General features: G+C 49.0%; 1 pseudogene; it reads right to left on the bottom strand.

The window, feature by feature from the left end:
* Positions 1-1,428: 1,428 nt before the first annotated feature.
* LOC144167919 (uncharacterized) lies at positions 1,429-15,477 on the bottom strand (annotated as a pseudogene).
* Between the last annotated feature and the right edge of the window lie 864 nt (positions 15,478-16,341).

Here is a 16,341-nt window from a genome sequence, read left to right as displayed (position 1 = left end):
CACTTTTCCTGATTTTGTGTTGCTTGAATTTCTGTCGGTTTAGGTGTCAGTGCTTGTAACGCTGAACTTCGTTTTTCCATTTTGAAACTTCCTAACATTTTGTTACAAAACCTTTGTTTTATGTGTATAATCTATCTCCGTCATGTTCATTGAGTATTTGCTTGTGTATTTTGAATTTTTCACGTGCCTTCAACGTTTTGCTTGCCGGGTGTCATGGCTTCTAACACTAGGCTTCCTTTTTTTTGCTGTTTTGCTTTCTGGGATCTCTGTAACTATTTTTACCTTATTGTTTCTTTCATATATATGGTTTTCTGTGTTGTGTTGTCTTGATTTTAGTTTGTTTTTATGAATGCTTGTATATGGTGTACCAGTACCAAGACCCTAGGGTTGTTCCTGGGCACCAAAAATAAAGGTTGATTGATTGATTGATTAGTGCTATTATTATTATTAATACATATAAGCTATCTTGATTCACTCCGTTTCCGTGGCACTAAACTTTGTTAACATTTATGTATATTTGAAATTATCTGTGTATGAAGACCACTGGCGTGATGTCACATGCCTTAATGTAAGGCACTGTACTTGTTTTTTGTGTATGTGCGTGTTTGTGTTTTCTGTGGTTGCATGTATATTCTGGTGTACGACAGTGTGTAACTTTTGTGTGGGTGTGTCAGTATCGATGTCCTTTAATTGCATTACTTGGGACGTGTGGGCAACTTACATTGCCTGTTTTTTTTCTCTTTTGCGCCAGCACAAAGGCCCTCCGGCTGTTCCTGGGAGCGTTAATAAACGATTGATTGATTTATTGATTATTCTTATTATTGTTGTTACAAAGGGAGCGGGCGTGCGGCGTGTGTGGGTGCGTCTGATTCGCGTCGCATCTCCGTGGTCCAGCGTTCGAAACGACATCTTTGTGTCAAAACTGTCCACTTGCACCACCTCAGAGCACCTGATGAAGCCCCTGTCGACAGTGCACGTCATACCCCTGGCTTTCCAGCGGCTGAAAACTAAGTATTTCTCGTACTCCTCTTTGTGTGTGACTGTCGGCGAGGTCTCGTTCCTTCCAGCGTCTGGGTGATCCCTTCTTATGGCCCAAGGGCTGTCTTTACAAACGCTTCCGGGGCAAGCTGCATGCCGATATGTTATGTCCCACCGGTGTTCAAAATGACGACTAAAAGATGCGAAAGGGTGGTGTGGTGTTTGCGAAGGACGTAAGCACCGGCAGCACCACCGTACGAAAAGCCGTTTATTGTACTTCACAGATTGAATATATACATAAAGAACAGACGCACCCCCTGGGGGTGAAAGAACATAAAAGTAAACCGAAACTGAATATAACATACTCCCTCCCTTATTGATTAGTTGTTAGTAAGTGTTAGAAACCCCTAGCATGCACTGTACATATTTACACTCTACATACACACTGTTCTAAACACACAGAGAACTAATGCGTCTGATAGTCTTTGAGCCAAGCCGGTGGCCGGCGCTCTCGAGACGGCCGATGGGACGCTGCACCGGCTGCACGGCCGGAGATGCTAGTGAGCTCGTAGAGCTCTGTAGCACGCCAGGAGACCGCGGTTGCGGCCCAGGAGAAGGCGGCTGCTGCACGGCAAGCTCCGGAACAGGCAGCTGCGGATCAGGAGCAGGCGACTGCGGTACGGCAGGCTGCAGTACGCCAGTGGGCGGCGGCTGCGACCCGGGAGAGGGCGGCGGCGGCAGGGCAGGCTGCGGCACTCGAACCGGAACCTGCGGCGCAGGTAGCTCCGAACGTTGGTATGGAGGACTCGTCCCCCTCTCGGGAACCCGGGACAGCTTGGAGGCGTTCCATGTGCGGTCATCTGAAAGTCGCAAAGAGGCAGGTTCCCTCTTCTCCAACACTTCAGTTGGCGAGGAAAAGGAGCGATCCCCCTTGAAGCGAACGGACGGCTTCTTGATTCGAACGAAATCACCCACAGCTATCTTCGGTTTCTTAGCAGCTCTCCTCCGGTCAGTGTACTCCTTGCTGCTTTGTTGTTGAAGCCGGACCCTTTGGCGCAGTCGCGCCAGTTCCTTTGCTGGGTCTTTTGCAAAAGCTGGTGCCGAAAACCCCACAACATCCAATCTGGTTCGGGGCATTCGTCCATGCAGCAGAACTGCTGGGGCAACCCCAGTGGTAGCCTGTGGAGTACAGCGGTAAATAGAGAGGTAGTCCGTGACTGATTGTCGGATAGGTCGCCTTTCGAGGAGTGAAACTTGGATGAAGTTCTTCAAAGTTCGATTGAACCTCTCGACTTGCCCATTCGCCTGGGGGTAGTATACAGACGAATGCGACAGCTTGATGGCTCTGTTTTGAAGAAAGGTGATAACTTCACGTGAAGTGAACTGCGGCCCATTGTCGCAAACAATTTTCTCCGGGTATCCTTCACGGGCAAAAACACTGGTTAAGAAGTCTTTGACGGTGCTTGTGGCAACTTCGCTGCAAAAATATATCTCTGGCCATTTGGAATGGTAATCGACCAGCGTTATAGCAAATCGGCTATTGTGAGGTGCATGTTCCAATGGGCCAACAATGTCTAGGCCCAGTTTCTGCCACGGCCTTTCAGGCCATTCAATAGGCTGCAATGGCGCTGGCGATGTTTTGGCGGACTTATCTGCCTCCAGGCAGATGTGACACTTTTTCACGGCAGATTCAACTTGATTGTCCATTCGTGGCCACCAGAATAGCTCACGAAGTCGCGCCTTTGTGCGCGTGATGCCCGGATGTGTCTCGTGGGCGACGGCGATGAACTGAGCGGTGAGCGAGGACGGAACAACGAGTCGCTCTGCGCTCAGTAGAAGGTCATCAACAACCGAAAGTTCTTCGGCACAGAGTAGAAAGGTTTCGCCTCCTCTGGTACGGACTTTTGTAGTGGCCAAGAACAGGGACTCCGGAACTATTTTGGGAGTGGGGGGGCAAGTACTGCCGTATTTTTCATCATCAGCAGCATCAGCTTGTCTACGCCCACTGCAGGGCAAACGCTTCTCCCATAGCTCTCCAAATAACCCTGTCCTGTGCTAACTGCGACCAATTTATACCCGCAAGCTTCTTGATCTCGTATGTCGGCTTTGTACGTTGTTTTATTTTTATTTCTCATATTTGGCCATTTGATATATTTTTATTTTATTAATTAATTAATTGATATAATTTTATTGACCTCTATTATTTTTTGTTTAAATTTATTCGCTGTTATTTCACATGTTTGTATCCTCCTTTATTCTGCATTGGTATACACTAAAAATAGTTTCAGAAGTAAGGAATGCTTGCGCAGACTGCGCGAATGATGAAACGGGTTCGAAAGCTGGAAAAACATGTTTTTTAATATTTCAGCATTCGCTCCTGCAGTTAAGTAAATTTGAACGGGCGAAACTCCAGAAATGTTACGATAAACAAGAAAGTAGACACTACAGTTACAAAGCTATTAGAGCTGATAGACGAGCTTCATGGCTGGCACGGGAGGGACAGGGCAGGGGAGGCTCTCAAAGTCGGCCGAAGGTTGAGGTTCGTTCTGCCGTTCTAAACACGAACTCTCTCATAATGGCGTCCAATTGCAGTTCCGCAGCTCTCTTCTTGTGCACGTGGAGCAGAAGTAGGTGTGTCAGCCTCCTCTGCGTCTTCGATTGCGTAAAAATGTTTTTACCCGCCTAAGAGCACTGAAAGATCGCTCTCCTGAAGCAGCTGAAGCAGGCACAGAAAACACGAGTTGCAGGTACCGGACAACCCGGTAAATCATCTCTCGCAGATCTGCAGACTTACCCTGCAGTGTCTGTAGAATGCGTTCTCTTGCGGCCGGACCCTCGTCACGCAGGAGCGCTGGGAGAAGCACGAGTTGCGCTGAAAGCCTACTGATGTCAAAAGCTGCAGCGTGTACTCCTAAAAGATCCTTTAGGTCGTCTGCCTCGAAGTATCGACCTTTAGCAGCGTCGGCGAAAATGCGCTCGAGGCCAATCAGCTACTCCATGCCAGGCTGTTCGAATCGCCGTCGGATCTCGTTGGTAATACGATCGATAGCGGCAAAAAACTATTTTCTCTGTGACGACTTGGTGTGAAGCGCTGCAGGCTCCTGAGGCTTGTCTGTGAACTGAAGCCTTCTGGGCGGCTGCGAAACTCCAGGCACACTACGTTCCTTTAGACCTAACTCTCTTGCCCTTCAGTTTGTGCGCTGCCATAGGACGTCAAATGATGCGTCAGACCATAACTTTGCCAAGCGGTCACAAAGGGCTTCTGCTGCTTCTGCTGGGCATCTTTTATTGCGTGCTTATTCCGCAAAAACCTCCATGAATTTTGCCCGCGCTCGACTCACTTCCAGCTAAAGTACCCATATGCAGGATACATTGACCCATCACTGTTTTTCCGCCTGGGAGAGCTAATTGGCCACTTATTGTAGCAGTCTGCCGCTGCTTGTGCTTCACGCAGTGGTGCATAGAGAGGGGAAGATTACCTGTCCCCTTTGGAGACTATATCACAGAGCTCTTCAGCAATCAATGACAAGCGTCCCTCTCTTCCCCGCCTCAAATTACTCCAGTGCTTCCTTGCTTCCCCCTCCAAAGCGTGACGCGCCAATTTTCTCCGCTGAGATGAAGCCTTGCGTTTCCCTTCCCGGCATGTCCAGTGGCACGTAGCATCGCCGAGGTGTGGTATTAGAGAGGGCATTCGTCGTGGTTGGGGGATTAGTTCCGCGGGCCTGTCTTCGCCATGCCCGCGCCTCCTCGCCCTTCCGCGCGCGCAGGCGCAGACGGGTCTAGGTCAGTACGGGCACAAAATATTACAAGAAGCGGGAAAAAGCGAAATGACGCCCAGGCAAGCCCATCTCCCGACGACCTCCCCGCGTCTGCCTTACGTGTACGCCGAAGCGGCAAGCAAGACGATATCCCGAATTCCCAAAAAGGAAGGCCTTCTTGTAGCCCACAAAACCATAAGAAAAAGCGCGAGGGGTTATTTGCGAAATTCCTTTGGGCGGTGCCCATGGGCGTCCGGAAGAGGGGGCAAGGGGGGGCAACTGCCCCCCCTTGGAGATTCGGATATTTTTATGCACTACAAAAAAGCTGCACAGCTTGGTTGGCCCATAATTAAAAAAACTTTGCCCTGAAGGGCGGAAGAGAAGAGAGAACGACGCCGACGTTATCTCCTTTGTTCCGCCCTTTAGCCCAAAGTTTTTTTAAATATGCACGTGTACCAAGTTGCCCAGCAATCCATGCTACTCAAATGATTAGTACACTCAGGTCCTGCGTATCGGCATGGAACGCCCTTCAGGACTGCGGTCAACATTGCACTTTAGATGGTGGGACTCTTCGATTTACAGTCTCGGACTCGCCACCGACTCCCTGAGAAGCAGTCCGGCATTAGATTTTCCCATGCATACCTATGGCTTCGGGGAATCCTCGGACTACCCGCGGACTCTCCACGGTGAGTCCGAGACTGTAAATCTAAGAGCCCCACTGACTGACATTGCCGGTCATGTGACGGCAGTGAAACAGACTGCCTGTGCTGGCTATTTAAGATAGCGAACAATTCTGAAACGCTTGACTTTTTTTTTTCTCTTAGCTCTAGATTTATGCAGTCTTAGCGCAAGAACATCAGTTTTCGGACAAATTTGCAGCTATATCTAGCTTAAAATCTTCACCGCTACAAGAGTGTAACATCCTCCCGGGCCACGGAGGAGAACCTTTTCTTTCCTCCATGTCCCGTCCCGACCCATCACCTTGTACACCCTTTCCTTCGAAATTGCGAAATGTCGGCACAACCCAAGCCCCGAAACAAAACCTGTAAATCAGCCCCTCAAAACGCTTGTACGCCTTTATTGCATTGAAAGTGAGGGAGGCCACTAGTATCTTTATTGTGTGAGCCATTTCAACAGACTTCCTCACACATGCCATCCCGCAATTTGCCCAGAAAAACTCGAGGGGTCTGCAGCTGCTATTCAAAGAACATTGACGGAGTGCAGTTGTATGTATGTGAACGTATTTTGCTGTGTGCTGGCGATCAGTTGGCGTAAGTCAAGAACCCTCACGCAGCGAGGCTGGCCACTGTCTTTACAAAGTGACAGTAACTTTTCGCATTTTCTTTATTAACTCTATTTCTTTGTTCGGTAATAAAATCCAATGTATATTCTCCAAGTCTGGTTCTAATTCGCTGTTTGTAATTTTTGTAACCACAAATAGCGCCCTTTTGGTGCTATCCAACCGTACACACGCCCCCCCCCCCCCCCCCGCTAAAGGATGCCCCCCCTTGCAAAAAGTTCTGCGGACGCCCTTGGCGGTGCCATACCATTTACAGCGGTGAAACGCAAAACTTCGCGGAATGACTCCGCCGACACACAATGACGTCCTGATGTCAAGCAGCGCAGCCCATTAGCTTAACACTGCGAAACATAAGACCACCGCATATACCTCGGAAGGGCGCAGGTGACTGACACCGAGAGAAATTATTTCGAGGCATTCTCCTCGAGCCAAGTCGGGGAAAGCTGAATAGTAGTTTTCTTGGTGCTTCCCCCTCCAAGGCCCCGCACGACCTTCGGTGCGCCATGGGGAGAAAAAAAGTTAAAAAGAAACATTTTCTGTATAACTGCCGTTCATGGCCAAATTTAGTCAGTTCTGATAAAGGGAACCTATGAAGCTTCGAAGAGGTATTTGGTTGGAGTATATTTATTTGTTTTCATGTATGTTGTGACCAGTGTTGTACGGAACGGCATTACAAGGAACGGCGTTCCTGGAACTAGTTCCTTTTTGGAGGAATGGAGGAACGCCACCGTTCCATTAAGGGTCGGTGGAACTGTAACGGTAACTCGTTACGTTTTCGAAGGAACGGCAGTAACGGCGTTCCTGCCGTTACATCGCTAGGATTTGGCTGTTTTTGATGCCAAGGCTCGAGTACAAAAATCCACAAAGCGCTACTGCGTTTCTCTTCTTATAAGATGGTCAGTTTGCCCGCCCTTCAGTCGTACGTGCTTCCTCGAAGGTCAAAGGCAGAAGAATAAAGACGCAGTGGGCCGCAGCTTGTCCTTGCTTTCATGCTGGTTGCTTACGCGGCGTTCGACGGGTGACTAGCTTAGCCGCGAGAATGCTTTTCACCCTTCATCGTTTGTCTGGGGAGGCCAGAATGCGCGTCTGGCCGATAGAATTGTTCCCTGGCGGGGAAAGAATAGAGAGTTTTAGCAGTCCGTCCGTTCTGTCGTATGCGTTGTTACTGGGTTGACCGGGACCCGGCTGGGCACTTGGGCATTCGTCGCGGTAGGGGGATTAGTTCCGCGGGCCTGCCTTCGCCATGTCCGTGCCTCCGCACCCTTCCTACTCGCCCTTCCGCGCGCTCAGGAGCAGACTGGTCCCGGCCAAACAGGTAACAACGTAGCCAACGAAACGGGCGGACAGCTAAACGGGATCCGGACATTTCGGTGTCGGACATTTCGGTCCAGGACGCTTCGGTGTGGACATTTTTGTGCACGGACATTTTGGTGCACGACGTCTTGGCCGAGACATTTTGAGTGAGGGGATGTCCCAGGCATTCTTTGAACATTTTAGCGTTACTATTGTAATTTCGGGACTTGATATGATTTTATGTTCGAGACTTGTGCTTGCGCCGCCGTTCGTGGAAACGAACGCTAAACCCTGGCGGAGCATTGCCACGTGAAACCCAATTTCTGTAGCAGATGGTAAAAATTAACGTGGTTAATTTGGATCTGTTCAACCATTTTTTGTTATTTTAACATTCATGTGAACAACCCTAATACTTTAGGTGTTACCAAAGCGCTTTCCTTTAACTTCACCCAACGGTGCACGACGCTGCTGCTTTTAGTCTATTCCTCTCCCCCCACCCCCAGCAAAACTTCCGCGAAAAAACAACAGGAAAACGAGGTCGATTAGGCGCTTGTGCATTTCGTTTTAATTATTCTCTCAATCAATCTCGCCTTCGTTGCATTCAGTGTCAGTTCTACTTAAAACTACCAAACCAACGATCGCACTTACGGTGGCGTTACTTAGGGGAGGGGAAAGCTGAGCCCCGCCGGCAATCATCCCCCTAAGTAGAGAGAGAGGGGTGTCACTTGTGCTTCACCATTGCGTCGACAGGACTTCGAAAACTTGAAGACGACTGTTGCCGCTCTCGTCACACTAGCCTATTCATTTTTTTTCTCCTTATAATGGTAGGAAGCGATGTATATCTGGGGTGTCCATGATATGCGGGACTTGATGAGTTAATTCCCAAGGGGGTGACTGAAGGCGCAGAAAGAGCGATTCCTGAAGTGGGGGCGCCATCGATATGACCGCGACGCGCGGAAGGGCGTAGCCAGCAAACGATAGTGGCTATTGTGTTCTCAGCGGCTTTTTGGGTGGCTTTTTGTGTCACATTATAGAGGTTTCGTGCGCCCACGGTGAAGGTAAACTTTTTCACTGTTTTAAACGCGAAGTGTGCTATGTCATTGTTCTGAATGTATCACCCAATTCCTGCAAAAGCCTCCACTAAGAGGCTAGCAGTATGTTCTAAATGAAAAGTACAAAATCACTGCGGTGACGCTTCGGAGTTCGGAGACCTTGAACTCTACCACGCCAGTAGGATTTTCAGGGGAAACCGAAAATAATATGGCTGAAAAAGAAATCTGGTCGACATTCGAGCGTACAGGCAGAATGTGGGAGGAGGGGGGGGGGACGCTAGAACAAAGAATTAAAATGTGGTAAATGTAGGCTTGTAAACATTAAACGAAGATTGGTTGTCCCGAACACAATGGGTGGAATTTGTATGCACAACCGATACGCGCTTAATCAGCATTTAGGTCATTAGAACCTGCGGCTGTTTTCCAAAAGGCCCGTTTTTCCTCCCCGACAATATCCTAGACCAGTGTTCGCGAATTCATTTTAGCAAGGCAGCCCAGCCTACGCAACACTCTTAATAAGGTTTTCTTCATTCTGGGGGGCTAGCTAATGTTTGTTACTTTTTGGATATTGAGAGTGTGCATGTAATTTATGTAATTTGAGGGTGTGTAATTTTAAAAAATACAAAACAGGCGGTAGACCATCGTAAACACGGGTAATTATCTTAGCTAAAAAAGAGCGAATATAAATTAACAACCTGTCATAAATGAAAAAAAAAAAGAAAACGTGTGCTAAAGAATTCAATCGGCGGCATAACAGGTGTCCCCAGGAAGAGGTATTAAACAAGAACATATAAATGTATTATTTCTAAAAATACCTGGCAAAGATCGAACATGGCATCAATCAAAAAAATAAATTCACTGCTCCTGATTGTTGTCCATAAGCCAAGTTAAGCGGAAATAATAATATAACGGCTGTCACACACAGGCAAGCACCGCATAATTTGGTCGCCGAAATGTCCGTACACCGAAATGTTCGTACACAGAAATGTGCGTGCACCGAAACGCCCGTACACCGATATGTCCGTACACTGATATGTCCGTACACCGAAATTTCCGCACCCAAATATCCTGCACCGAAATGTCCTCGAGACGGGTGGAGTTTGTCCGGTGCTCACTGAAAAAATTCGCCTAGGAGCGTTTTTTTGATTATCTTTATCTCCAGATAATTTGCTGCCGGTGGTGTTAATATTCGTATAATATACGTAGTTCGATGTAAGTTTTAAATGTCCCACTTAATTTCGACCCGGGATTATCCTACACTATATTTTAATTTAAAAACCTAATTGTAACGTTAATGTAACGAAACGTTCCAATTTTCGAAGTGGAACTGGAACGCGTTCCTTTCGCAATAAAGGAACTTGTAACGGGAACTCGTTTCAAAATTGGCAAGGAACGAGGAACGAGCTTTCGTTCCTATTTTGGAGGAACGTGTACAACACTGGTTGTGACCCGACCACACATTGAATTCCTTGGATTTCGTGAATTCCTTGTACAGAAAACTGCAGTTTTCTGTACAAGGAATTCACCTTACAAAAGAAAACGCATGGCTTTGGCGTCCCTTGCGCTGAGCGTGGTTGGGGCTGAGCTGGCCCGAGGGGGCCATCGCCTGGGGCTGCACCCCTCCGCAATTATTTTGATTGGTGTGCTTCGTTATTTGTACGCCCATGCATATGATAGGAGTTTAGACGCGAATTTCCCTAATGGTCGCACGCTTGAAGCAACAACGTCAGTTCGAAGGGTATGCGACTTTGTTCACAGGTGATCTGCCGGGCTGTTGGGTCCGACCGGTTTTCCTTGCCAGGAAACGGGAAGGGGTCAACTGGACAGCAGTAAGTATAAACTTCCTTTTATGCATCCAATTCTGCCTTGCATGAGTATATTCTCGCCTACATTTTGCACTTGCTTTGCCCGGCAAAAACTCCCATGATTTTGGAAATGGCACTGTCTTATTGCATTAAAACAGCTTCGGGGTATGAAGAACTGGGACATTAAAAATACTGCATATTGCTTTCCTTCAGAAAGGGTGATTGGTATTTATATTTCTAACGGCTGTCATGTACAACGTAGTTCCTTAGTGGTGCGCATTCGAAAAGAACAAGGCATGGCAAATTTCTAGATTGACTTTGGTTGGGAACAAATGGTATTGCGTTTGTTACATCTTGCTTGCCTGGGAACGGTCACAACTTCCTGTTCAGACAGCATGAGCACACTGTTACTGTTCTTACTTTTGGTAAAACAGCTCCAGGGGCTGGCAGGATTAAATTTAATGTAAACATATACACGAAGAGACACACAAAACGCTTGTTTTTATGTACAATTAGATAACGAAGAAAGGGCTCAAAAAGAATACTACTTACAGAAAGTGGGAAAGAGAAGTCTTCAGACATCTACAGGCCGATTTCGCTCACTAGCTGTTTGTGCAGGGTCATAGAGTGAATACTAAACCGGCGCTTTGTGAATGCATTTGAAGTTCACACAACGTCCCGGCAAAATCATTGAACGGCGGAATTAATTACCTGTTTTTCTCGGAGACTATAGCCCACTTTCTTTGTTCCTGGTACATGTGAAGGTGCATCCAATGACGAAGTTCACTTTTTAAACTTCTACCGAGGTAAACAGGTAAAACGTTTCCCATCCAGTCGTCGCCTGCGTCGACGCATTATGCAAACATCCCCCTCGCGAGGGGCACGATCAAATGCATAGCATTTCCGCGGGGTGCGCGCCTGCAAGTCGTATGGATTACGTATTGGTTGTTGTTGTTGTAATTGTTGTCTTCCAGCGTAGACATTGTCGATGAAGTCGATGGTGAAACGTGAAACGTGCCGTGAACCCCCTGCCGCGGCTATGACGCAACGTGGAGCGGCTATGACGCAACACAATCCAACACAATCCACTTTAATCCAATCCAAATCCAAACCAATCCAAGCCAATCCAATCGAATCCAATCCAATGCCCCTCGCGAGAGAGTGTTATAGCGCCGAAATCGCGCCACCACACGAACGCGTGATATTGACGTCACGATCACGCCACAGATGTTAGCAACCGGAGAGCGCACGAACGACATATGTGGTTTAAGCGCGAACCGACCGCGGCGAGAGAGCGCGATGCGAGCGCCCCCACCTGTTCTTGCGCGCGAACCGAACGCGGCGAGAGAGGGTGTTGCGAGCGCAGAGAAGGCGAGGAGGACGCGGGGGAGAGGGCGCACCTGTGGCCGACGGTTGAATGAGTCAAGGATATGAGGCCCGTTCGTAACCATCTACTCTGTGTCGGCTTTGTGGCGCAGTGGTTAGAGCGACGTGCACCTTGCGTTCCGCCCGCAGAGTCGTGGGATCGAAACCTGGCGCCGGTAAGTATTATTTCTTTATATAGTGTAGGGGGAGCGATGCGGACTACGAGCGATGCGGACTACGGACGCCAACGCGGGTGACATCGTGAGTTACTGAAATGCTCTGCATTTAAAAACTTGGCCGGCGACTATGCAGACCTATTCTGATTCTGCATTATGAAAGGCAGTGCATTTTACGATGCCGCACATTTCTCCCACCCTCCAGACAGATCTTTTTTCCTTACTTGTCAGATGCGGCTCATGCGGGAGGGCGACCATGCTTTTTTGTTTTTCAAGTTTTACAGGACGACACCGGTGGTCTTTGACTTACAGCTGTCGTTTGTGAAGAACGACCTTACGCGGCAGTACGCAGTGCGAGAGCCTCTGGAGCCTGGGGAGAGACTTGCAAAGCTCGCAAAGAGAGACTGTTGGGAAGTATTAGACCACACAACCGCCAGTTTGAACACTTAACTATAGGTTTTGTGAAAAATTTGATTTCAGAGAAAGTGGTCGAAAAGGGGGGGGGGGGGGCTGCCCCTGTGCAAAAATGTTGGGGGGGCGACCGCCCCCCCCCTACCCCCCTGGTTCCGGAGTCCCTGGCCAAGAACCAAGCACGAACGACTTGACCGTTGGCAGACAGCCATCGTTGAGGACGGCTTCCTTGAATTCTTCCTTCGTCACGCAAGCCGGCTCGACCAACGACACAATTTCTTCTTCCTTGGCCAGCTCTGCCTCCGTCGTAGGAGCTGGCAGCCGAGAAAGAGCATCTGCCACCGTGTTGGTAGACCCCTTGCGGTACTCGACAGAGAAATTGTAACATAAGAGTCGTGCACTCCAGCGTGCAATTCGGAGTGGCCTTCTTCCACGTCCTTGCGGGGACAGCAACGATTCCAACGCCTGATGGTCCGTTCGAATCTTGAAATGGCGACCCCAAAAGTAGGTGTGCCATCGTTCGCACGCCCAAATGCATGCCAATGCTTCGCGTTCGCCGACGGAGTACTTTCTTTCCGCTGATGACAAGGTACGAGACGCGAAAGCAACTGTGCGGAGCTCGTGGCCATTTTGCTGCTGCAGGACGGCTCCCAGCCCACAGTCGGAAGCGTCGGTCGACACGATGACTGGAAGTGTGGGATCGAAAATGTGTAGAACTGTACTTGAAGACAGCATTTCCTTGACCCTCCGAAAACTGTCGTCTGCCTCGGATGACCATATGAATGGCTCATTCTTGCGAAGCAGGACGCGCATAGGCTCGACCACCTGGGCCAAGCGTGGAACGAACTTGGAATAGTATTCTACCAGACCCAGGAATGAACGGAGGGCGGCAACGTGTGTTGGCACTGGGGCTGCGGCGCTTGGCCCAGGTGGTCGAGCCTATGCGCGCCCTGCTTCGCAAGAATGAGCCATTCATATGGTCAGCCGAGGCAGACGGCAGTTTTCGGAGGGTCAAGGAAAAAGTAGGAAAAGGGAGTATGTTATATTCAGTTTCGGTTTACTTTTATGTTCTTTCACCCCCAGGAGGCGCGTCTGTTGGCACGGGAGTGTTAACTACCGAGTCAACTTTCTCTGGAAGCGGAGAGATGCCTTGCGCCGTGACCTTATGACCTAAGAAAGAAAGTTCTGGAACATCGAAGAGGCATTTGTCGTTCAATTTCAGGCCTGCGTCCTTGACTTTCTGCAAGACCGTTGTTAGGTTGGAAAGATGTTCTTCTGCAGTTTTGCCAAAGACTATCACATCATCAATGTAGAACAACACACCAGGGCAGCCATCAAGAATTATGGCCATCATCTTCTGAAATGCCGCTGGCGCAGAAGCTAACCCAAAACAAACTTTTGAACGGAAAAAGCCCTTCATGTGTGATGAAGGCTGTCAGGTCCGTGCTGTCAGGGTGCAAAAGAGCCTGATGGTAGGCAGAAGCCAAGTCAAGTTTTGAGAAGAGCGTCGCGCCTACCAAGGCATGAAGAAGTTCCTCTGTATGAGGCAACGGGAAGCTGTCTGTCACAATAGCCTTGTTAGGCTCCCGAAGATCAACACAAATCCTGATGCTGCCATCTTTCTTGTCAACGACAACAATGGGCGAAACCCATTCAGAAGCCTCGATACGTTCGATGATGTCAAGGCTCAACAACCTGTGAAGTTCATTCGATACTGGTTCCCGAAGTGAATATGGAAGACGGCGAAGCTTTGAAGATACCGGTTGCACGCATTGGCGAATCTTGACACGATGCGTGAACCGCTTAGCAAGGCCCAACTCAGGGCTGAAAAGTGAACCGAAGTCGTGTGCTAAGGCTGGCGGAAGGTTTGCTTGCCTGGGTTGCTCTATTGACTGCGTTGGAATGCGACAAAATGTCGGGTCATTGACACGCGGCGGCGGGGCAACGGACGTGTGCAGGCACTCGAGAGTGGAGCCCTGAATTCGAAGATTTAAGGCCTTAATGCCGTCAAGGCCAATCAGACAGGTTCCTTGGCGAACGATGTAGAAAAGAAGTGGTGCAGAGCGCCCTTTAAATTGAACGTCTGCCTGGAAACAGCCTAGCACGGAAATTGGACGCTTAGAATAGTCAAGTAAGGTCACGTGCGGAGCTGGTTGGAGCAAACCGCTTTGAAAATGTCGGCGAAATTCTTGCTCTGACAGAATAGAAACAGACGAGCCCGAGTCAACAAGGAATGCCAACCTGACATCCGCTACGCGCACTTGTATGTAAATTACGCTGCGAGCGGGATGCCGCACAGTCAACACATGCTCAGAACTTTCATCTGTCAAAGCATCGTCATCAAATCCAACTTCACAAACCCTGCCTTGCATCTGTCGCTTGCGGTTGCATACTTTCTGAAAGTGGCCCTTGATACCGCAAAATGAACACTTCTTTCCCTGCGCTGGGCACTGAGATGCTGATGCGCGGTGATTCCGCGAGCCGCAACGGAAACAGTGCGGTGAAACGGACCGGCTATCTCTGTCTCGCCGAGGGGGGCGGGGCCCCTGCGGCGCACGTGAACCGCTCCCGCTTGGAAAGTTCTGCTGGAAATGCGCTTGTGGCTGTGAATTGAATTTTCGAGAAGAAAGCGAATACTGGGGACGACGCCGCACAGAAACAGGCTCGACTGAAGCAGAAAATTCCTTCAGTCCTTCAGCTGCTTGCTCAAACTGAAGAGCGATTCGCACTGCGCTCTCGAACGAAAGGGAGGAACCCTCGAGCAGCAACCGTTCACGTACGCGATCGGAAGCAACGCCGGCAACAAATCGGTCCCGCAGAGCATCATCTTGTGAAGCGAACGAACAATGCGAACCGAGCTCCCGCAAAGCAGCAACAAAGTCATGAACGGACTCGCCTGCGTGCTGGCTGCGGCGGTGGAACCGATGACGCTCGACGACGACGTTGCACGACGTCGAAAACTGCTGCCCTAAGGCGATGAGTGCGGACTCGTACTCGTCAGTAGCGGGTGCGGGAGGCTTCTCTTGTTTCTCTTGTACTGCCGGTGCTGCGGCGCTTGACCCTGCAGGTAAAGTCCGGTAAATACGCTGCCCTTCCGCCCCCAAACAATGCAGAAGAATGGCCTTGCGTCGCACTGGAGGGAACTCAGCTGCTCCGGACGCTAGAAGGTAGACTGAAAGTCTGCTGCCACTCCTCCCATGGAAGTAACGGACGGCCGGGCGCCGGAAGGAACGGCGGCGGCGGAGCAAGGCCGGAGAAACTCATCCCATCCTCGTCGCCAATGTGGTGTTTGCGAAGGACGTAAGCACCGGCAGCACCACCGTACGAAAAGCCGTTCATTATACTTCACACATTGAATATATACATAAAGAACAGACGCGCCCCCTGGGGGTGAAAGAACATAAAAGTAAACCGAAACTGAATATAACAGGTGGACATCTATTATCCGAATAGGTACGCGCGGCCTTCGCACCAAAGCGACTGAATTCTTTTCAAATACGATTTCTTCAAATTTTTCGATTATTGTTATTTCTGAAACTTGGTTGTCTGATGACATTAGCTCTTAGGATCATTTTCCAAAAAATTAACAGGTTTTCTGTAAAGATAGAGACTTTTCTAGGGTGAAACAAAAGGGAGAGGGGGGAGGTGTTGGATGCGGTCGATAGCGCTTTTCAATCTATGCGGCTTCATGAACTTGAGGGCGACAACGAGTCTGTCTGGCTGGACATTTGTCTGACTGGCGGTGAGAAGCTTTTACTAGGGGCGTTTTACATTCCACCTGATTTTCCTATATCGTCGCTTAAAAAGCTCCTTACATCTGTAGAAAAAGTTTTCTCATCGCACCTGGATCACCGGCATATTATTCTGGGCGACTTCAATACACCGGTTGTACAATGGGAACACCTTAACCATCAACACAACAATTATTACGTAAAGCAAAGCTCCAGCATGATTTTAGACTTTGTAGGCTTCCCATCCTTGGTGCAACTTAATAATATCAAAAACAGCTCTCAAAATATCTTGGATTTTTGCTTTTCAGACATTCAAACCCGACAAGCATCATCCTTAGTTTCTGCTCCCGTCTCAATTCAGCGTTGCAGGGCTACACTGAAGAATAATGAATTCCCTCCCTACTGTTATGCCCATAGTGATTACATTGGATTGTATAACTTTTTTTCTTCGTTCGATTGGTTGGAAATTCAA

This window comes from Haemaphysalis longicornis, unplaced genomic scaffold (assembly GCF_048455015.1).
Source record: "Haemaphysalis longicornis isolate Haplotype H1 unplaced genomic scaffold, Haemaphysalis longicornis Haplotype H1 scaffold_2, whole genome shotgun sequence".
In the NCBI taxonomy this organism is placed as follows: domain Eukaryota; kingdom Metazoa; phylum Arthropoda; class Arachnida; order Ixodida; family Ixodidae; genus Haemaphysalis; species Haemaphysalis longicornis.
Note: the sequence above shows the minus strand (reverse complement) of the source record. Positions and strands in the feature narration are given on the sequence as shown.